General features: G+C 42.2%; 1 protein-coding gene and 1 long non-coding RNA gene across 2 annotated transcripts in view; both read right to left on the minus strand.

Annotated features, from left to right (window-relative positions):
* Window positions 1–23134, minus strand: part of LOC129816476 (collagen alpha-1(XVIII) chain-like) — a 202281-nt gene that overhangs the window by 178352 nt on the left and 795 nt on the right. The gene's annotated exons all lie outside the window — the stretch shown is intronic.
* On the minus strand, window positions 2735–15716 carry LOC129816477 (uncharacterized). The gene is made up of 4 exons (XR_008753559.1): window positions 9494–15716; window positions 6553–6778; window positions 5534–5580; window positions 2735–5428 (listed from the first exon to the last, which is right to left on the minus strand). It is a non-coding gene; the product is annotated as an uncharacterized LOC129816477 (long non-coding RNA).

Consider the following 23134-nt stretch of genomic DNA (forward strand, 5'->3'; position numbering starts at 1 on the left):
TATTCTGACATTTCACATTCTTAAAATAAGGTGGTGATCCTAACTGACCTAAAACAGGGAATTCTTACTGGGATTTAATGTCAGGAATTGTGAAAAACTGAGTTTAAATGTATTTGGCTAAGGTGTATTTAAACTTCCAATTTCAACTGTCTGTGTTGACTGAATATAAGAAAGTGATGCCTGCTAAATATTCAAATTAGAATTATTTATATTTGGAGAAACTTAAATAACAAACTGGCTTTATTTACGAATGTCTCACGCCATGTTCAAGATTTGGCTTTTTCCTCACTCACTCTTGGTTAAATGAAAACGAAATCTCCAAAATATCGCAACTATTTAAACAAAGTGATTATTATTATTCATTAAATTTAGAATTTGATAAAAGCCCCTTAGATATTCTCAAATATTCTCACAGATCCTAATGGAAAATGCCCCTTAGATATTAATATAGTCCTAAATCCTCTAAATATAATTATTTGAAATTATCATTGAAAAACATATTTGTAGATATACTGTTAAAAATGGTGTAGGTCTTATACATTTAAAGAGCACATTGAAGTTAGAAGTAAAAGCCTACAACTATTTTAGCACCAGTTCATGCTGCTCTGACACAAGCCTACTCCTTCCTCCCCGTCGGGGATTTGAACCCCAGTCTCTCGTCCACACGACAGAGGGATTCTTTAGCTAAATAGCCCAGTACTGTACCTTACATTGTACAGCACCATATTTTCCGTTACATCCAAACAGGAACCCAGAGGGTTTTAAATTGAATACCAACACCATAATATTAACAAATCAATTAAGCAAGTACCAGTCAAAGTTTGACGCACCTACTCATTCCAGGATTTTTCTATATTCTTACAATTTTCTACATTGTAGAATAATAGCGAAGACATCTCAACTATGAAATAACACATATGGAATCAGTTAAGAACAAATTCTTATTTACATGGACAGCCTAATCCTTCCTCCCCAACAGGGATTTGAACCCCGGTCTCCCGCGTGCCCAGTAATTAGGCACTGTCTTATGTTTACAACAATATGGCTGTAATCCCGTGGGATGCACACGGAATTTGCAGGTCAAGACAGAGAATAACTGTGTCTCGCTCTGCATTTTTCATGCTGAAGGCGGGAGCAGGCGGTCAGACGGACAACTTTGGGATGAAAATATTTTTGGGGTCCCGCAGAATGTTTGGAAAGCTGCCTTTCTGCTTTGTATGCGTTCGAACTAGGTAGACATAGGCTTCGTGCGAGATCAAGTAGAGTAGGCTGGTTGGTGTGTTTACAGACATATTCAATCAATCATTATCCCAGTCTGCTGTCCCCACATGCTTCAAGAGGGCCACCATTGTTCCTGTTCCCAAGAAAGCTAAGGTAACTGAGCTAAATGACTACCGCCCTGACTACCGCCCACTACTTCCGTAATCATGAAGTCCTTTGAGAGACTAGTCAAGGACCAGATCACCTCTACCCTACCTGACACCCTAGACCCACTCCAATTTGTTTACCGCCCCAATAGGTTCACCGACGACACAATCGGCATCACAATGCACACTGCCCCTAACCCATCTGGACAAGAGGAATACCTATGTAAGAATGCTGTTCATCAACTACAGCTCAGCATTTAACACCATAGTACCCTCCAAACTCGCCATTAAGCTCGAGACCCTGGGTCTCGACCCCGCCCTGTGCCACTGGGTCCTGGACTTCCTTACGGGCCACCCCCAGGTGGTGAGGGTAGGTAACAACATCTTCACCCCTCTGATCCTCAACACTGGGGCCCCACAAGGGTGCGTTTTCAGCCCTCTCCTGTACTCCCTGTTCACCCACGACTGCGTGGCCATGCACGCCTCCAACTCAATCATCAAGTTCGCAGACGACACTACAGTGGTAGGCCTGATTACCAACAACGACGAGACAGCCTACAGGGAGGAGGTGAGGGCCCTCGGAGTGTGGTGTCAGGAAAATAACCTCACACTCAATGTCAACAAAACTAAGGAGATGATCGTGGACTTCAGGAAACAGCAGAGGGAGCAGCCCCCTATCTACATTGACGGGACAGTAGTGGAGAGGGTGGAGAGTTAAGTTCCTCGGCGTACACATCATGGACAAACTGAAATGGTCCACCCACACAGACAGCGTGGTGAAGAAGGCGCAGCAGCACCTCCAACCTCAGGAGGCTGAAATAATTCGGCTTGTCACCAAAAACACTCAAACTTTTACAGATGCACAATCGAGAGCATCCTGTCGGGCTGTATCACCGCCTGGTATGGCAGCTGCTCCGCCCATAACCGGAAGGCTCTCCAGAGGGTAGACACATCACCGGGTGCAAACTACCTGCTCTCCAGGACACTACCCGATGTCACAGAAAGGCCAAAAAGATCATGGACAACAACCACCCGAGCCACTGCCTGTTCACCCCGCTATCATCCAGAAGGCGAGGTCAGTACAGGTGCATCAAAGCGGGGACTGAGAGACTGAAAAACAGCTTCTATCTCAAGGCCATCAGACTGTTAAACAGCCATCACTAACATTGAGTGGCTGCTGCCAACATACTGACTCAACTCCAGCCACTTTAATAATGGAAAAATGTATGTAATCAATTTATCACTAGCCACTTTATATTATATAGTGTTCTCATACCCTACATTACTCATCATCTCATATGTATATACTGTACGCTATACCATCTACTGCATCTTGATGTAATGTATCACTAACCACTTTAAACAATGCCGCTTTATATGTTTTCATACCCTACATTACTCATCTCAAATGTATATACTGTACTCGAAACCATCTACTGCATCTTGCCTATGCCTTTCGGACATCACTCATTTATATATTTTTATGTACCTAGTCGTATTCATTCCTTTATATTTGTGTGTATAAGGTAGTTGTGAAATTGTTAGGTTATATTACTTGTTAGATATTACTGCAAGGTCGGAACTAGACCCACAAGCATTTCGCTACACTTGCATTAACACCTGCTAACCACGTGTATGTGACAAATACATTTGATTTTGATTTGAAATTGCCGGGACCATGGCTGGCAAGCGAGTTGCATCACATACACCTAAAAAAAACATTGCGGGACTGCGGTTGGGTTCGGGACCAGTTCTTGTGAGAGCGAGTCGGACAGAAAGCCAGTGGTATGTAAAGCTGCAGGTGCAGCCAGGAGTGGGATGAAAAAATAATAATAATCAGTCCCACTCAGACCTCTACTTGACACCCCGGTCTGAAGTGAATTGCAATTTCAGGGAAACATGGTATCGGGAGACCTGTCATTTGCTGGGCGAAGCATCATGTTCTGTTAGCTTTCAATTACATTACGGCTGTGAAAGAGCAAACAAGTGAGGGTTTCACATTGAACAGGAAAGACTTATGGTGAGCTAAGAAGGTGGCTCAGTGTGCTATTAGCACTGGAGATGGCTAGGTACACAAGAAGTGGAGGTACAAATCCACCGTCCTTAAAACATAAGCAGTAATTATTGTTTCCCTCTGTGTTTTGGAACAGTCAAACCAGTTTTTTGACACTGGGCTGGTATGAGTCTCGGCGAGAGCACCTGAAACAGTAAGCGGAGACAGCTCATTAAAATACTAATAACAGCTGTCAGTGTGATTCTAAAGGATGTTTTGTAGAATACTTCTCCTGAAAGGGAAGAAGATAGATGATAGCAAATAGCACCGCTTTTGTTGACATTAACCCCCTATTCTGCACGCACATCAAAAACCAATGTCTGATGGTTCAAAGCAGATAGAGTAAAGACTCTGTATCACGTTTTTGGCTTCCTCAAGAAATGCTGGCGGCCATGACAGAAGCCAAACGCGAGTTGGCTTGGGGGTGTGGTTTGATGTGGGTGTTTCTTGGGTATTTCCTTGCCAACACCAAGACACACCCATCTGTCAGAACCTTGACCACAGCTGTTTCGCCCCACTCAATCACAACAAACATCCTGCAGGTTGAGTTCAATAACTACAGACAGATGTATGGTGAGATGCCAGAGGAAGCGTTGAATACATCAGTAGCCTACAGAGTAATATGAGAAAGCAATTGCTAAATTTATGTATAATGACAATAATGACAATTACAACAATACTGAATGAACACTTATTTTAGCTTAATATAATACATCAATAAAATAAATTTAGCCTCAAATAAATAATGAAACATGTTCAATTTGGTTTAAATAATGCAAAAATAAAGTGTTGGAGAAGAAAGTAAAAGTGCAATATGTGCCATGTAAAAAAGCTAACGTTTAAATTCCTTGCTCAGAACATGAGAATATTTGAAAGCTGGTGGTTCCTTTTAACATGAGTCTTCAATATTCCCAGGTAAGAGTTTTAGGTTGTAGTTATTATAGGAATATTTTTCGCTATACCATTTGTATTTCATATACCTTTGACTATTGGATGTTCTTATAGGCACTTTAGTATTGCCAGTGTAACAGTATAGCTTCCTTCCCTCTCCTTGCCCCTACCTGGGCTCGAACCAGGAACATATCGACAACAGCCACCCTCGAAGCATCGTTACCCATTGCTCCACAAAAGCCGCGGCCCTTGCAGAGCAAGGGGAACAACTACTCCAAGTCTCAGAGAGAGTGACATCACCGATTGAAACGCTATTAGCGCGCAACCCGCTAACTAGCTAGCCATTTCACATCGGTTACACCAGCCTAATCTCTGGAGTTGATAGGCTTGAAGTCATAAACAGCTCAATGCTTGAAGCACAGGGAAGAGCTGCTGGCAAAACGCATGAAAGTGCTGTTTGAATGAATGCGTACAAGCCTGCTGCTGCATACCATCGCTCAGTCAGACTGCTCTATCAAATCATAGACTTAATTATAACATACAGAAATACGAGCCTTTGGTCATTAATATGGTCGAATCCAGACACTATCATTTCGAAAACAAAACATTTATTCTTTCAGTGAAATACGGAACCGTTATGTATTTTATCTAAAGGGTGGCATCCTTAAGTCTAAATATTGCACAACCTTCAATGTTATGTCATAATGGGGCTACCTTGGCAAACATGTCAGAGTGGACATACCTTCCTGTGTGGTGTCCCGTATAGAACAGGAGTTCCCTGATCCTGGTGCACAATACAATTTGACTGATACCATTCAATTCACTAATAAAAAAAAGACAGTACAAATCAAAATTGTGCAGTAAAATTTGAACGCCAGGTCTTTCCATTCAGAGACATCAGTATCAAGGCTGTCTGTCAGTCTGGACTTGCAAGTCTCCATGTGCTGGTTCCATACATGTTTCTGTGAACACGTGCACACAGTCACTGTTTCATTACCAATGGCAGTTAGGATCGGTACTATGTTGAAGCTTGAACAGGTCAGATTGAACCTTGCCAATTATGGTCTCCCCATCAATTGACTGAGGCTGCAGTCTGGCAATAGCATCTCCAGTCCATCTGTAGAAATAGGCAGAGTTGAGGCAGAGTTCATCACTGACACATGGAATGAAAAGGGTGTTGTATTACTGGACATTTGTGATGTACTGTATTATTAGTCATCACCTCATTGTGAATGTGTTGAGTGTCAGGTCTCTATGTACCTCATGTATCTGTGAACACATACATACAGTCACTGTTCTATTACCAATGGCAGTCAGGGATACATTTACATTACATTTAAGTCATTTAGCAGACGCTCTTATCCAGAGCGACTTACAAATTGGTGCATTCACCTTATGATATCCAGTGGAACAACCACTTTACAATAGTGCATCTAACTCTTTTAAGGGGGGGGGGGGGGGTTAGAAGGATTACTTTATCCTATCCTAGGTATTCCTTAAAGAGGTGGGGTTTCAGGTGTCTCCGGAAGGTGGTGATTGACTCCGCTGACCTGGCGTCGTAAGGGAGTTTGTTCCACCATTGGGGTGCCAGAGCAGCGAACAGTTTTGACTGGGCTGAGCGGGAACTGTACTTCCTCAGAGGTAGGGAGGCGAGCAGGCCAGAGGTGGATGAACGCAGTGCCCTTGTTTGGGTGTAGGGCCTGATCAGAGCCTGAAGGTACGGAGGTGCCGTTCCCCTCACAGCTCCGTAGGCAAGCACCATGGTCTTGTAGCGGATGCGAGATATCTGACACAAAAACATATACTATGTTCAAGTTTGAACAGGTCTGACTAAACCTACATAATTCTGTTCTCCCCATTGACGAATGTTGGTGAGCAGGTAAGAGGTGAGGCCTTTGACAGAGCCCCATTGATGGGCTTTGTAGCAAAGAACAGCTCCTGGCCTCTCACCAAAAATACTGGTCGGTCACACACAGACCATTGATTACATTTTTAAGGATGGTTATGATTAGCCTGGTGGAACCAACCTGTTTGCTGCGTTCACCTTTCTATTTCACTTCAGTTATTATAAAATGTAAAGTGAAAAAGACAGCGATCAGGCTGGTTCCACCAGATGAGGGTTATGCCCTGGACATTATATGCATCCAAGTAGAAAACAAGCAACAACTAAAATGTCAGTTTACATAAATTATGTTTCACAAATTGGGTTTCCAAATGTATTAAAGTAATGAAGTGGGTTACCTTGTGTATTTGTACAAATAAGGAGCCTGTAAAATCTGTTCCTGTTGAAGGTTGCTTGCCGGATTCTTGCCCACATGTTGCTGACCGTTCCATTCACAGGAATGCTTCCAGCGAGGGCATGTCTGCATGATGCTGATGAGGGCCCCATTGCTGGTCTTCCCTATGCTGCATGTTTGGCTGCAAACTGCAGCAGGCAATCTTATGTGGTGGTGATGACTGGGAGGGCCTGTGACAGGGTGATATAATAGACAGCCAAGTGGTGAATTGCGTTTTGTTGTAAAGAAAGGACAAAGCTTTTTGTTAATGCACTTCACAACCAAAATGACTACTAGTTGTAGCTGCTTGACTGGGGGAATGAGCCTACTAGTTTATCAAGCAGAGTATTTTTTAATACAACTTTTCACATAACACATTGCCTGTCATTGATGAAGCCGCCTGTGTCATCAGGGCAGTAACTCGGGTCACTATCAGAGAGCTCATAATGGTGTGTCCTTTTCATAAGAATCAAGGAAGACTCTGGCAACAACGGAGGTGGTGTCACACGGGTACTTGTGTCGCATGACACTTTTATTCTGAGGTCTTGCCTGACAAGCTGTGAAAATAGCAAGTGAACAATTATTTAAATTATTTTTGGCGGTCCCTAAACCACTGCAATCCCATTGCTGGACGACATGTTATGATACCCACCTTTGCTCCTTCTCGTAGGTCCCGGCATCCGTTCATGACCAGGCGATCAGTCTGGTACCCAAATGTGCACTTTGAAAAACAGGGTCAACAATTGGCATCATCTCTCGATTATAAACATAGCTCGGGAAATAGCGTCATTTGGTTTGGAAGCTCATTCTATGCTTTACAGATGCAGACTGAATGGCTCCAGATTGGATTCGATTCTGGCCGGTGTGCACGATGCAACCAACTTTGACATGTTTTGCTATGGTCCTGGGTTGGTTTGAGTTTGTTGCTGCTAGTTAGTACACTGTTGTTGTCAGACATGGGTTAGCTAGTACCACCATAGCTGCATCAAATACTTAGTGCCTTCGGAAAGTACTCAGACCCCTCGACTTTTTCCAAATTTTGTTACGTAAACAGCCTTATTCTAAAATGGATTAAATAAAACCTCAGCAATCTACACACAATACCCTATAATGACAATGCGAAAACAAGTTTAGAAAAGTATTATTAAAAACAGAATCCCCTTATTTAGGCACACATCTGTCTATATAAGGTCTCACAGTTGACAGCGCTTGGCAGAGCAAAAACCAAGCAATGAGGTCGAATAAATTGTCTGTAGCGCTCCGAGACAGGAATGTGTCGAGGCACAGTTCTGGGGAAGGGTACTAGAAAATGTCTGCAGCATTGAAGGTCCAAGAACACAGTGGCTTCCATCATTCTTAAATGGAAGATGTTTGGAACCACCAAGACTCTTCCTAGAGCTGTCCGCCCGCCCAAACTGAGCAATCGGGGGAGAAAGGCCTTGGTCAGGGAGGTGAACAAGAACCCGATGGTCACTCTGACAGAGCTCCAGAGTTCCCCTGTGGAGATTGGAGAACTTTCCAGAAGGACAACCATCTCTGCAGCACTCCACCAATCAGCCTTTATGGTAGAGTGGCCAGACAGAAACCACTCGGTAAAAAGGCTCATGAGAGCGCTTAGAGTTTTCCAAAAAGGCATTGACCATGAGAAAATATTTTCTGGCCTGATGAAACCAAGATTGAACTCTTTGGCCTGAATGCCAAGCGTGACGTCTGGAGGAAACCTGGCACCATCGCTACGGTGAAGCATGGTGGTGGCAGCATCATGCTGTGGGGATGTTTTTCAGTGGCAGGGACTGGGACACTAGTCAGAAATGAGGGAAAGATGAACGGAGAAAAGTAAAGAGAGATCCTTGATGAAAAAAACCTGCTCCGGAGCACTCAGGACCTTGGAAGGTGAACCTTTGCGCCAGTCTAACAGAATAACGACCCTAAGCACACAGCCAAGACAATGCAGTGGTGGCTTAAGCACAAGTCTCTGAATGTCCTTGAGTGGGCCCAGCCAGAGCTCAGACTTGAACCCAATCAAACGTCTCTGGAGAGACTTGAAAATAGCTGTGCAGCAACGCTCCCCATCCAACCCGACAGAGCTTGAGGGGATCTGCAGAGAAGAATGGGGGAAACTCCCCAAATACAGGTGTGCCAAGCTTGTAGCGTCATACCCAATACGACTCCAGGCTTTAATCACTGCTAAAGGAGCTTCAACAAAAGTACTGAGTAAGTAAAGGGGCTGAAAACTTATGTAAATGGGATATTTCAGTTGTACATTTTTTTATAAATTAGCAAACATTTCTAAAAACCTGTTTATGCTTTGTCATTAGGGGAAAGTGTGTAGACTGATGAGGGAAAAAACAACAAATGTAATCCATTTTAGAATAGGGTTGTAATGTAACAAAATATGGAAAAAGTCTTGGGGCCATTTTGACTGTCTAAATTACACTAAGAGTGGCTTGGAAATACGATGACATTGCTAAAGTAGGCAAATAATTAGTAGGAAATATATATTATGATGTTGTCAAATTTACTTTAGAGAGAGATGCCAATGTTGCCATTACTGTTACTAGCAAAGTTCTTCAAAAATAGCTACCAATGCTAATGTTTGCTATCTAAAATACGGTGATCCCTCAATCTTAGTTAGCTGGCTAAAGTTATATTGCAACTAAAGTCAATCTGGCATCACAATCATGATAAAAGGTTTTCCTAATAATTATTTGCCTTCTTTTGAAATCAGTGTTTCCAAGCCAAATCCGGGTTGTATTGAGGTAGGCTAACGTTAGCCAGCTTGCTAGTTAGGGTAGCTAGCTTGCTAAATGTCAGCTATGCTAGCGATGAGAGTGAAAATGATTATCAAAATACACATACGCAGATACATAACCAGCAGTCTATGGTCTAGCTACAGGTGTACTCACCACCACTGGGGACCAGGGAACTCCAACCACCTGTTCTGCATGATAGGGTCCTTCAGCAGGGCATGCAAACCAGCTGGCTGTGCATCCTGCTTCAAGCAGTCATTGCATGGTCAATCCGTATTGGGCTTTTCAGTCTTAAATGTTTGATCCTTTGAACGCATTGGAGGTGATGAAATAACAGCGCCCCATTCAATGAAGGGAAGCGAAGTGGACGGAGGGGTGATTTGAACGTGGAGCTTGGCAAAAGGAGGCATGATTTGTTGACATAATTGTAACCAAACCGAACCTTCATTTACTCGTTGTGACCCACCCGTTGTGAACCCCAGCAATTGATCTCTCATGCGGTTTAAAAAAGGTACAAAAATTTACTTACATTTCACCAGTTCAAAAGAAAATGGGAAGCCAACTAGAAAACACATTCAGTCAAACAAAAAACGAATAGTTAAATTTGCCACGGCCTCCACTACCTCAGTTTACAGCAAGTGTAGGGGCCAAACTTTTGACAGGAGATGAAAGCTACAGATTGCACATTTGAATAAAAAACTCAAAGCCCTGGTCACCATGCTATGACACTTCATTCGGGAGGAGGGGTTTCTGCTTTCCAGAGAGACTTACAGTAGTGAGTGCAAACATTTCACTTTCACTGCTCCACCTCACCTTCTTAGGGTCAAACATGACATTTCTGGATGGGATACTTTGTGTAATGCATATCGTCACGATTCACATCAGTCTTTGAACTTCAATGTGCTGCTAACCTGATAGACGCTAATGGAAAGCATAGGGACGTAGGGTTTTGATCAAAAACTAATTTCATTTGCCAAAATATTAAATTTTCACTGGAGTACCCATGTCTATTAACATTACAGTGCATTCAGAAAGTATTCAGACCCCTACCCTTTTTCCACATATTGTTACATTACAGCCTTATTCTAAAATGGATTAAATAATTGTATGATTTGGAAAGACACACACACACAGCTCTCTATATAAAAGATCCCACAGTTGACAGCGCATGTCAGAACAAAAACCAAGCCATGAGGTCGAAGGAATTGTCCGTAGAGCTCCGAGACAGGACTGTGTCGAAGCACAAATCTGGGGAAGGGTATCAAAAAAATTGGTTTGGAACCACCAAGACTCTTCCTAGAGCTGTGCGCCCACCCAAACTGAGCAATCGGGGGAGAAGGGCCTTGGTCAGGGAGGTGACCAAGAAATCGATCACCCTGTCAGAGCTCCAGAGTTAATCTGTGGAGATGAGAGAACCTTCCAGAAGGACAACCATCTCTGCAGCACTCTACCAACCAGGCCTTTATGGTAGAGTGTCCAGAAGGAAGCCACTCCTCAGTAAAAAGGCACGATACAGTCCACTTGGAGTTTGCCAAAACCACCTAAAGGACTCTCAGACCATGAGAAACAAGATTCTTTGGTCTGATGAAACCAAGATTGAACTCTTTGGCCTGAATGCCAAGAGTCACATGTGAAGGAAACCTGGCACCGCTCAACACCCAGCCAATACCATCCCTAAAGTGAAGCATGGTGGTGGCAGCATCATCATGCTGTGGGGATGTTTTTCAGCAGCAGGGACTGGGAGACTAGTCAGGATCAAGGGAAAGATGAATGGAGCAAAGTACAGAAAGATCCTTGATGAAGTCCTGAGCGCTCTGGAGCAGGTTCTCAGACTAGGGCAAAGGATCACCTTCCAACAGGACAACGACCCTAAGCACACAGAAAAGACAACACAGGAGTAGCTTCAGGACAAGTCTCAATGTCCTGGAGTCGCCCAGCCAGAGCCCTGAGTTTAATATCTCTGGAGAGACTTGAGAATAGATGTACAGCGACTCTCCCCATTCAACCTGACAGAGCTTGAGAGGATCTGCAGAGAAGAATGAGAGAAACTCTCCAAATACAGGTGTGCCAAGCTTGTAACGTCATACCCAAGAAAATCTAAGCCAGTAATCGCTGCCAAAGGTGCTTCAAAAAGTACTTTGTAAAGGGTCTGAATACTTATTTTTTATTAACAGTTGCAAACATTTCTAAAAACCTGTTTTTGCTTTATCATTATGGGGTATTGTGAGTAGATTGATGGGGATTTTTTATTTAATTCAATTTTAGAATAAGGCTGTAAAGTAAAAAAAAGAAAATTGGAAGGGGCCTGACTACTTTCCGAATGCACTGTATGTTGCAGCTTCTCCAACATGGACAGTGCGATAAACCCTGTTGATGTTCTGCGGTGGTCGCTGCAGCAGGGAGGAGAGACAGACAACGGATGCTAGTCACAGTCACTCGCTGTACTTATTATTATTATCTTTTTTTTTTTTTTCCACAGTGCAGCAAGTCTGAGCCCAGCACAATCAAATCAATTGCAGTCGGACTCCCTCTAGTAATGTGTGTGTCTTATTTCACTAAACAGAGCGCTTAAAGCATCAGACAAGCTCAGTGCATATAGTTTATTTGATTAAAACGCATAGGATGTGTCAATATACAGTATGGAACAATACGTTTCAAAATGTTGACCAATTGATTGGTCAAAAGAACAGATGACTCTCGGTCGACCAAGAGGTTTTTTTTGTCGAGGACAGCCCTAATACATATAAACTACACGGTCTACATTCCCTTATCACTCTCCGGGGGTAATTATTCACAGCAGCAGAAAAACTATTTTTGATTCAATCATTCAGTAACAGGTATGTTGCATTACATTATGTGTGCTCTCCTCTCTCTATGTGAGATATTTGAAAAGAACTGCCATTTTTTCAGCAGTATATACTGTAAGGATTGCTAAGGGATTATTTTACAATGGCACGTCTGGTGTTTTTACAACAGAACACCATATGTGATTAGTCCATTACTACTTCTATAGCGACTGCGTGGAGACAACCATTGTCTTGAATGATCCTATCCCACCCACAATCTTTGAGTGACTGACAAATAAGAGGGTTACACTAATGTGAGTAGAAAGAGTAGGGGCACTAGGGTAGAGTCAATCTCTGTAACCAAGTCTTTGAAAACTAGTGGAGAGAACAGAAAGAGACAAAGACCACATCAATGACGATATTGCACATTCTGAGCAGTGATGCACCGATATGACATTTTTGGCCGATACCGATATCAGATATTTTCTTTGCCAAAAAAAGACGATAACGATAATTAATTTTAGCGGCCTTTCAAGCATTCTAGTACAGTCGAATAGTTATCACACACACACACACAGACACAGGGTCTAAGGCACTGCATCTCAGTGCAAGAGGCTTCACTAGAGTTCCTGGTTCAAATCCAGGCTGTATCACATCCGGCCATGATTGAGAGTCCCATAGGACAGCGCACAATTGGCCCAGGATCGTCCGGGTTTGGCCGTCATTGTAAATAAGATGTTGTTCTTAACTGACTTGCCTAGTTAAATAAAAGGTTACACACACAGACCAAAAAGTTATTTTGTTGGCATTTATGCATGTCCCCATTACCAGTAAAACATAATCAAAACCTATTTCTTTAATTGACTTGCTGTGTTGTTTTGTTGTTCATTTGTTCAGACCGTTTCATTCTCAACCAGGATCTCTATGGAACGCCATTTGGGTCTTTGCGTGTCAAAATGATAGGTCAAATAACACTATTTGAAGTGTCAAATAACGACATAATGTGTTTCAGTAGCTATAGTTAGCTAGTTAACTATATAGCTAGGTTTCATCATCTAAAATAACCCTAATTTATAAAACAGTTCTTATTTGATTAATGGTGGTCGGACACATATGTGAAGCTAGCCACAATAAGGATAAGCCACAATAGTGGACTTTGCAGTTAGCCTTCAAAATAAAAGTTTGGCATAATTCTAAAAAAAGTTTGGCATAATTCTACTATTTGTATTCATTTGCATCACTGTCAGTGACATACCCCATTTCATGGTTTCACATTCCAACCTTGTTTAACATTATCTAGTCTAAATATGGCATGATTCCACCAATTGTAACCTTTTGCATCACTTTCAAAGAGGTACTTTTATTTGAGGCAAACCGCAAATGCCACTATTGTGCCTAATCCTTTGTGGCTAGCTTCACAACACATAACCCGATCCAGACGAGCATCTCTAGCCAGATGAAGCTAGCTGGCTGCTTATAACGTTAGGTTTGGGCAACAGGGTTAAGTAGCTGGCTAGCTAATAATTTTCATGAACTGAAGTTCAATTTCAATAGGCAAACAACAAGTGGCAACCTAGCTTATACTTACAAGGATTCCTAAATCATTGCTAAGAATAATGAAAATGACTGCAGTTTCTACTGGTCATTCTATTCAGGCTGGTTGTATTGGTGCTAGCTAGGTACTAAGCTAAAGCTAGCTACCCCAGAAGTTGCGGTTGAACAAATTATGCTTTATTACCAACGCGGTATTGTAAACAAATCTTTCGTTGACGGTATTTTCTTGTTTGCAGACTTTTTTTGTATAGCTTTGACAGTGCTACTGTATCTTTTTTGACACGCAAAGATGAGTATTCACTTCCTACGGCTTCCACTAGATGTCAACAGTCTGTGGAACTTTGTCTGATGACTCTAATGTGAAGGGGGGCCGAATGAGAGTAGAATTAGTCACCACTGCCATGAGGTGACCATTCTTTGACCACGCGCGTCACATGAGAGGGAGCTCCGTTCCCATCGCTCATCTGAAGTCAATGTAATTCTCCGGTTGGAACGTTATTCAAGATTTATGTTAACAACATTCTAAAGATTGATTCAATACATCGTTTGACATGTTTCTACTGACTGTTACGGAACTTTTGGACATTTCCTCAGGTTTTAGTGAAAGCGCTTCGTGACTTTGGAATTGTTTACCAAACGCGCTAACCAAAGTAGCTAATTGGACAAATAACAGACATTATCGAACAAATCAAGCATTTATTGTGGACATGGGATTCATGGGAGTGCATTCTGATGAAGATCATCAAAGGGAATATTTATCATGTCATTTCTGGTTTCTGTTGACTCCAACATGGCGGCTAATTTGACTATTGTCCTGAGCTCCGTCTCAGACTATTGCATGGTTTGCTTTTTCTGTAAAGTTTTTTTGAAATCTGACACAGCGGTTGTATTAAGAAGATCTATAATTCCATGTGTATAACTTGTATTATCATCTACATTTATGATGAGTATTTCTGTTGAAACGATGTGGCTATGCAAAATCACTGGATGTTTTTGGAACTAGTGAATGTAACACGCCAATGTAAACTCAGATTTTTTTTATATAAATATGAACTTTATCAAAGAAAACACACATGTATTGTGTAACATGAAGTCCTATGAGTGTCATCTGATGAAGATCATCAAAGGTTAGTGATTCATTTTCTCTCTATTTGTGCTTTTTGTGACTTTCTTTCCCTGTAAAAATGGCTGTGCTTATTGCGGTTTGGTGTGACCTAAACTTATCGTTTGTAGTGCTTTCGCTGAAAAGCATATTTGAAAAATTAGCAACAAGATTACCTTTTGTTGGCACTCCAATATGTCCCATAAACATCACAAATGGTCCTTTTGTTGATAATTTCCGTCGATATATATCCAAAATGTCAATTTATTTGGCGCGTTTCATCCAGAAAAACACAGCTTCCAACTTGCGCGACGTCACTACAAAATATCTCAAAAGTTACATGTAAACTTTACCAAAACATTTCAAACTACTTTTGTAATACAACGTTAGGTATTTTTAAACATTAATAATCGATCAAATTGAAGACGGGATGATCTGTGTTCAATACAAAAAGAAAACAATCTGACGCAACTTTTCTGGTAATGTGCCTCTCTCAAACAATTTACTTCAAGTGACTCATTTAAGATGGCCATACTTCTTCATTACACAAAGGAAAAACCTCAACCAATTTCCAAAGACTGGTGACATCCAGTGGAAGCGGTATGAACTGCAAACAAGTCCCTTAGAAATCTGGTTTCCCAATGAAACCTCATTGAAAAGACAGTGACCTCAACAAAAAAATGTTGAATGGTTTGTCCTCTGAGTTTTGCCTGGTACATAAGTTCTGTTATTCTCACAAACATGATTCAAACAGTTTTAGAAACTTCAGAGTGTTTTCCATCCAAATCTTCTAATAATATGCATATCTTATATTCTGGGGATGAGTAGCAGGCAGTTGAATTTGGGCATGCTATTTATCCAAAAGTGAAAATGCTGCCCCCTACCCCGAAGAAGTTAATGCAGCTGGTGGCCACAGCAGATACTGACTTACTTTTGATTTTGAGCCCCCCCCCCCCCCCCCCCCCCCTTTGGTCAGGAACACATTATTCCATTTCTGTTAGTAACATGTCTGTGGTTCGTTTTCAGTTTATGTCTCAGTTGTTGAATCTTGTTATGTTCATACAAATATTTACACACAAATATTTACACATGTTAAGTTTGCTGAAAATAAACGCAGTTGCCAGTGAGAGGACGTTTCTTTTTTTTGCTGAGTTTAGATATGCATGGTAGCTTTGACATCAGTTCTTAACATCAGCGTTAAACTAGAAGGACATCGGGCCGATACCAATGTTGGCATTTTTAGCTAATATCGGGCGATTCCGATATGTTCACCGATATTTCGTGCATCCCTAATTCTGAGTAATGGAATATGTGAGTACTAGCAAGTATTTACAATTAATAATATGATTTAGAACCCAAACACAGCAAGACTTATGCTTGCAGAGCCCTGCCTGCAACACACACACACGCAAGTCAAGTGGGTTGAACTATTGGCCACACGCACACAACCCCCAGCTATTCCCAGTTCCCACAACAGTCAAGTGGGTTAAATTATTGGCCAGGCTTCAGTGATAACTGTGGCACTTTGCATAGAGTGGGCAAGAAACTCTATTAGACCATGACTCATGTCCTAGCAACAACATTCCCAGCCATGACAATGGGCACGCTTAGAGACTTCAACCATTGGTAAGTCAGTTTATTGACCGGAAAATCTATGGATTAGACACCATAGCCTTGGGCTGAGAGACAAGGCCTAAAAATCATATATATCTCAGTTTTTTTTTTAACTATGGCTGATCTATAGCTAAATGTTTTCTCTGCAAAAAAGCTTTGTATAATAAAAGGTCAGATACACTGCATTTCAAAACACTCAGTAATAATATAATAGAATTCAAGGCTTGTGAATTTATACCTAGAATAAATATAAACCTTCCACAATCATAAGACACACTAATCACTTATTCAAATTAATTGAACCTGTTTTTTTCCAATAATCACTGATCTGGCTTTCAAGTCAGTCTATGAAAATCTTTTTGTCACAAATTTAACCAGAATCATACATTCACTAACAATTATTAACTTTGTAGCAGGCATTATAGAAAAAGAACACAGCTCTCAAACAATCTCTCAACCACAAGCCCACGTGTTAGTGAGTAGCCAGCTAATCTCTATATTTCAAATTCAGCCAACTTGGATCTGTTTGCTAGCCAACAAGAAAACAGTTTAATTGTTATGAACACACTCTTCTGTTTGTGTCCAGCTATTTGAACAGCATGCTAGCCTGTCCACTTTTTGAAATCAAGTGGCCAACCTTCTCAGAAAGAGAATGAGGTGCCAAATCCGTATATCAAGGATGGGCAACTGGCGGCCCGACTAAAGGCCCACGGATTAAATTCCCAACAAAAAATGTATCCGATTAATTTAGGGACTCAGACGACATGGCGAGATTGAGTAGTAGAATACACAAGGTGCAATTTCGAAAGTGTGTTGTGCATCAGCAGTTTCTCTTATATGTCAATGTATTATTATTTTATTATTTTAATCCCAGCCCCTGTCCCCGCAGGAGGCCTTTTGCTTTCTGGTAGGCCATCATTGTAAATAAGATGTTTTCTTAACTGACTTGACTAGTTATTAAATAAAAAGTAAAAAATAAATTACAAAAATATCAGCTACCAAGCTTCTACCCCCAAGCCATAAGACATTTCGCTCCGCCACCGGGAATATTTGTAGAATTGCAGCAGACTTGCATTAAAACTGCAACATTTGCTCTACACCCCATGGCAAAATGTGTGGAATTGATCAAAATTAACTCTAAAAACTAAAATTATGTTGGATGTGAGCAACTGCAGCCCCTCATGAGTTCAGATGTTTTGTGGCCCCCACCTTCATCAAAGTTGCCCATCCCTACCTTCTATAATTGTGTTTTATGCTTATTGCACATTTATAAACTGAAGACTAGACATTTTGTATAATAGTCTTTGGCTAAAATGCTGCTAGCGGTAGGTGGTACTGGAATGCCGTGCACGACAAACTAAGCATTAATTTTCCACAATAAATGTTCATTAATTCTCCCATTTTAGTAGTGTCTGCTCTAAGCAATTTGAGTAGTTGAGACATAAAAAGGGTTAAAGGTTGGATCAAATCTCAAATGCATAGCTAGTTGAGGGTAAGATACGTGTGTGTGTGTGTGTGTGTTTGCGTGTGTGTGTGCTTGTGCTTGTGCGTGTGTGTAAACAGAGAGGAAGAGGTGAAGCGAGAGGTATCACTCTCGACAAAATCTGTCCAATATAAGCCCAATGCGTTTCTCTGGGCTTATTTTGGACCTAAGGTTGGTCGCCGTCCTTCCCACCTCTGGAATATCACGCAAAAACATACATTCGCCCAGCTCTAACTGCGCCCACTGAACAGTATGAGCATGGTACCTATTCACTGGTTTTCATACCTGTGGAAGCTGCCATTGACCTTGATTGACAAACCATCAAACAGGCAAAGCGTAAATATAGGACTAAGATTACACCGGCTCTGAAGCTCGTCGGATGTGGCAGGGTTTGCAAAATATTATGGACTACAAAGGGAAGCCCAGCCGCAAGCTGTCCAGTGACACAAGCCTACCCGATGAGCTGAATTACTTCTATGCTTACTTCGAGGCAAGCAACACTGAAACATGTATGAGAGCAGCAGCTGTTCCAGACGACTGTGTGATCACACTCGCCATAGCCGATGTGAGTAAGATCGTCAAACAGTTCAACATTCACAAGGTCGCAGGGCCAGACGGATTCCCAGGACGTGTACTCTGACTGATTCACTCCGTAATAAATACATGTTTTAAGCAGACCACCATAGTCTCTGTGCCCGAGAACACCAAGGTAACCTGCCTAAATGACTGCCGACACGTAGCACTCACATCTGTAGCCATGAAATGTTTTGAAAGGCTTGTCATGACTCACATCAACACCATCATCCCAGAAACCCTAGACCCACTCCATTTTGCATACTGCCCCAACAGACCCACAGATGATGCAGTCTCTATTGCACTCCACACTGCCCTTTCCTACCTGGACAAAAGGAACACCTATCTGAGAATGCTGTTCATTGACTACAGGTCAGCGTTTAACACCATAGTGCCCTCAAAGCTCATCACTAAGCTAAGGACCCTGGGACTAAACACATCCCTCTGCAACTGGATCCTGGACTTCCTGACGGGCCACCCCAAGTTGGTAAGGGTAAGCAACAACACATCTGCCATGCTGATCCTCAACACGGGGGCCATTCAGGGGTGCATGCACAGCCCCCTCCTGTACTCCATGTTCACCCACAACTGTGTGGCCAAGCATGACTCCAACACCATCATTAAGTTTGCTGACGACACAACGGTGGTAGGCCACATCACCGACAACGATGACACAGCCTATAGGGAGGTCGTCAGAGACCTGGCAGTGTGGTGCCAGGACAACAAACTCGACGTGATCAAGAAAAAGGAGATGATCGTGGACTACAGGAAAAGGAGGGCAGAGCACGCCCCAATTCTCCTCGACAGGGTGGTAATGGAGCAGGTCGAGAGCTTCAAGTTCCTTGGTGTCCACATCAACATACTATCATGGTCCAAGACAGTCGTGAAGAGGGCACAACACCTATTCCCCCTGAGGAGACTGAAAAGATTTGGCATGGGTCCTCGGATCCTGAAAAAGTTACTTGTCATGCACGAAGTAGATGTCCTGACTGACTTGCCAAAATTATAGTTTGTTAAAAAGATAATTGTGAAGTGGTTGAGAAACGAGTTTTAATGACTCCAACCTAAGTGTATGTAAACTTACGAATTCAACTGTATATCGAGAATACAGTATATAAATACACAGTACAAAACCCCATAGCAAATTGGATAGAATTGCAGGAAATTATCTTCAGGTGTCCAGAATATGAATAATATATTTCCATATGTATGTGAATGGTGTGTATAGATCGTATAGATAGTATTTGAATAGAATAGGGGTGTATAGCAGTAGTTATATAGGACGAGCCATGACTAGAATATAGTATATACATATAAAGTGGATAAAACAGTACGCAAACATTATTAAAGTGACCAGTGTTCAATGAATATGTACATAGGGCAACGGTCTCTAAGGTGAATGGTAGAGTACCGGGTGGTAGCCGGCTAGCAACAGTGTCTGAGGTTCAGAGCAGTGTACTGGGCAGATGCCGGGTAGTGCTGACTGTTTAACAGTCTGATGGCCTGGAGATAGATGGTTACCGGTCTCAGCTTTGATGCACCTGTACTGTCTCCGTCTTCTAGATGGTAGCTGGGTGAACAGGCCGTGGATCAGGTGGCCACGGTACTTGATGATCTTCTTGCCCTTCCTGTGACACCGGGTGCTGTAGATATCATGGAGGGCAGGTGGTGTGCCCCGATGATGCGTTGGGCTGACCGCACCACCCTCTGGAGAGCCATGCGGTTGCGGACGGCGCAATTGTCATACCAGGCAGTGATAGAGCCCGACAGGATGCTCTCAATGGTGCATCTGTAAAAGTTTGTGAGGGTCTTAGGGGCCAAGCCAAATTTCTTAAGCCTCCTGAGGTTGAAGAGGCACTGTTGTGCCTTCTTCACCAAACTGTCTGAGCTGAGTGAGGAGCTTGGAGGGCACTGTGGTGTTGAAGGCTGAGCTGTAGTCGATGAACAGCATTCTTACATAGGTATTCCTCTTGTCCAGGTGGGATAGGGCAGTGTACAGTGCGAAGGCGATTGCATCGTCCATGGATCTGTTGGGGTGGTTGCAACCTGTAGTGGGTCTAAGGAGTCAGGTAAGATGGAGGTGATATGGTCCTTAACATCTTGAAGCAAGTGGTGACAACAGACTGTGATAGTGATGGATTGAATATATCCGTAAACACTCCAGCCAGCTGGTCTGTGCATGCTCTGAGGCTGCAGCTTGGGATGTTGTCTGGGCCGGCAGCCTTGAGAGGGTTAACAGACTTAAATGTCTTACTCACGTCGGCCACGAAGATCGGGAGCACACAGTCCTCGTGAGCGGCGGGGGCCCACATCAGCGGCTCGGTGCTGTTTTCCTTGAAGTGGGCGAAGAAGTTGTTTAGCATGTCCAGGAGCAAGTGTGCCCACGATGTGGCTGTCTTTTATAATCCTTGATCGTCTCGAGATTCCCCATTCCTGTCCCAGCCTACAAGACATGCCCATTTAACTCTAATTTCCAACCAGAGCGAAAGACGTGCAGGATTCACCAAACTAATGGCACCATAAGATCCACGGCATTGTCGCTAACATTGTATTTTTAAACGGAATTAGAGTGTTGCTGAAGTATTTGCTGCCAACGTGGCACTTTGTAAAAGTCTGACGGCTATATCAGAGGCACTGGTCTCAACAATACACTTAAAAATGGAGAAATGCATCCCAATGTGCTAGATAAAGTGAACATGATTCAATTCTAGTTTGACTTGGTTCTTATGCAGCAATAGTGTCTTAAATCATGTGGAAGACATTTGGACCAAATTATACAGGTGTAAAATATCCCAGCTCGTTGGACATAACACCTACTCACAGTATTACACCACTAAGCTTTCCCTTGTGAGTTCTTACTGCTATTAACACAAAAACAAGCGTCATTAATGTTTGCAAAACATTTATTACATTTATGTAGATATTGCTCCCCAATCTATCATTTTCGACTACAGCTTCTATGAGGTAAGTGAGTAAAGTGTCGATCTCCTCCCTGTATTCAATCTGACAGCTGCACAATCCAATGGACAGAACTTTGACATAAATTAAATAATGGGCTGCAGTGAGATTCAGAGATAAATAATTTAGTATGGAATAGTTCCATTCTGAAACTCCACTTTCTCAAGACTAGTGTGCACTGCAGAGCTTAGTACACTCCAGAGAAGACCTGGGCGATATGAACAAAAATACATACTGATAAATCAAACAATTTTTTACCATATCTACGCTCTCTTGATGTAGGCATATTCACTGCTAATGGCGCGCACTGCGGGCGCATCAAAACCATACCAACTAGATCCTAATCCGGTTGTGAAGTGGTGCCATGAACTCAATATTAAGAGGTGAGAAATACATTATATATTTATAGAAAGCTGTGACACTCCTCTCTGGAACTACAATAGTAGCTGCTTTGAAAAATGTATTTTTCCCCGCAATAGCATTTTGAGCAACGGTCATGCTTGTGCTTCTCAGTTCCTATGTGCGCACAGTTGGGAGAGGGAGTGAGAGTCTGCAGCCCACAGTGAAACAGGGACAGGCACATATAAACATTCATAGCAAGAATTAAGATAATGCATAGGCTATTACTGTTGACCAAATAATGGTTTTAAGAACAATCTACAGGAACAGTTGTGTAGAAAATGACCAACGTAAGCAAAATGCTTCGGTAAGAGGAAGGCAATGTCGGTGATGTTCATTTTCATTTTATCATCCCAGTTCTACTCAAGGGTCCCCATCCCAACCTCTGGTTAGATATGAAGCAAGACACTGGACAAACAGTGAAGGAATGTGAGTTCTGAGGGCAGACTTTGGACTTGAGCAAGCCCCTGTCAACAGACCAAAGCCATTCTGTGCACGTCAAAGTGGAATTAGAAGTTCAGAAGAAAGATGTCGTTCTCTTTGCGTCCTGACCTGATTATCGACATTCTATAGACTAGGTCTCAATCACAACTCAATTTTTATTGGGTATACAATGTCAATCCAGCACATAGTGTTTGCTTGTGGAACTATGCTATCCATGGGACTATGCTATGGAACACACTTTCACTGAGCAACTATCACTGAATCGACAAAATCTTAAAAACACAGTTCAACATAATTCACAAAATACCAATGAAAACTAAATGTATCATTACTTTCACCAATATTTTTGCCCTAGAACAGGGGTTCTCAAACTTATTTGGGCTGGGGACCCCTCTGGTGATAGCAAATTCATCAGGGACCCCAACCTAATCAGAAAACAACTAGAGTGGGGTAAAAATAGCATACCATGAGTTGTACTAGGATTTCTGCAGTGCATAGCCGGACTAACCAAATCTCCAGCAATGGCTAGGAACATTTTAAAGATCTGTCTCTTGGCATCAGAGAGAACATTTTGCAGTTTAAGCAACTTTCCTACAAATCTACACATTTTGTCATTGGACAGAGAGATTTTTTGTGGATGCAGCTTTAAAGAGGTCCAATGCAGGAAAACTGAAACTGTGCTCTTATTGGCCAAGAGGTTTGGAACTCTGTTATTGGTCTATAAGATCATATGGAATTAAATATATCAATCAGTCAGTCCATTTACACTTATTTTCAGAAAAAAAAACTTGCAGGGATGATCAAATTGAATAATTCAGAAAGCCTTGCAAGTTGAAATACAGCCTAGGGTTGTTTATTAACCAGTACACCTGCAACTCTTTTCT

The sequence above is a fragment of the Salvelinus fontinalis genome, chromosome 19 (assembly GCF_029448725.1).
Source record: "Salvelinus fontinalis isolate EN_2023a chromosome 19, ASM2944872v1, whole genome shotgun sequence".
Lineage (NCBI taxonomy): Eukaryota > Metazoa > Chordata > Actinopteri > Salmoniformes > Salmonidae > Salvelinus > Salvelinus fontinalis.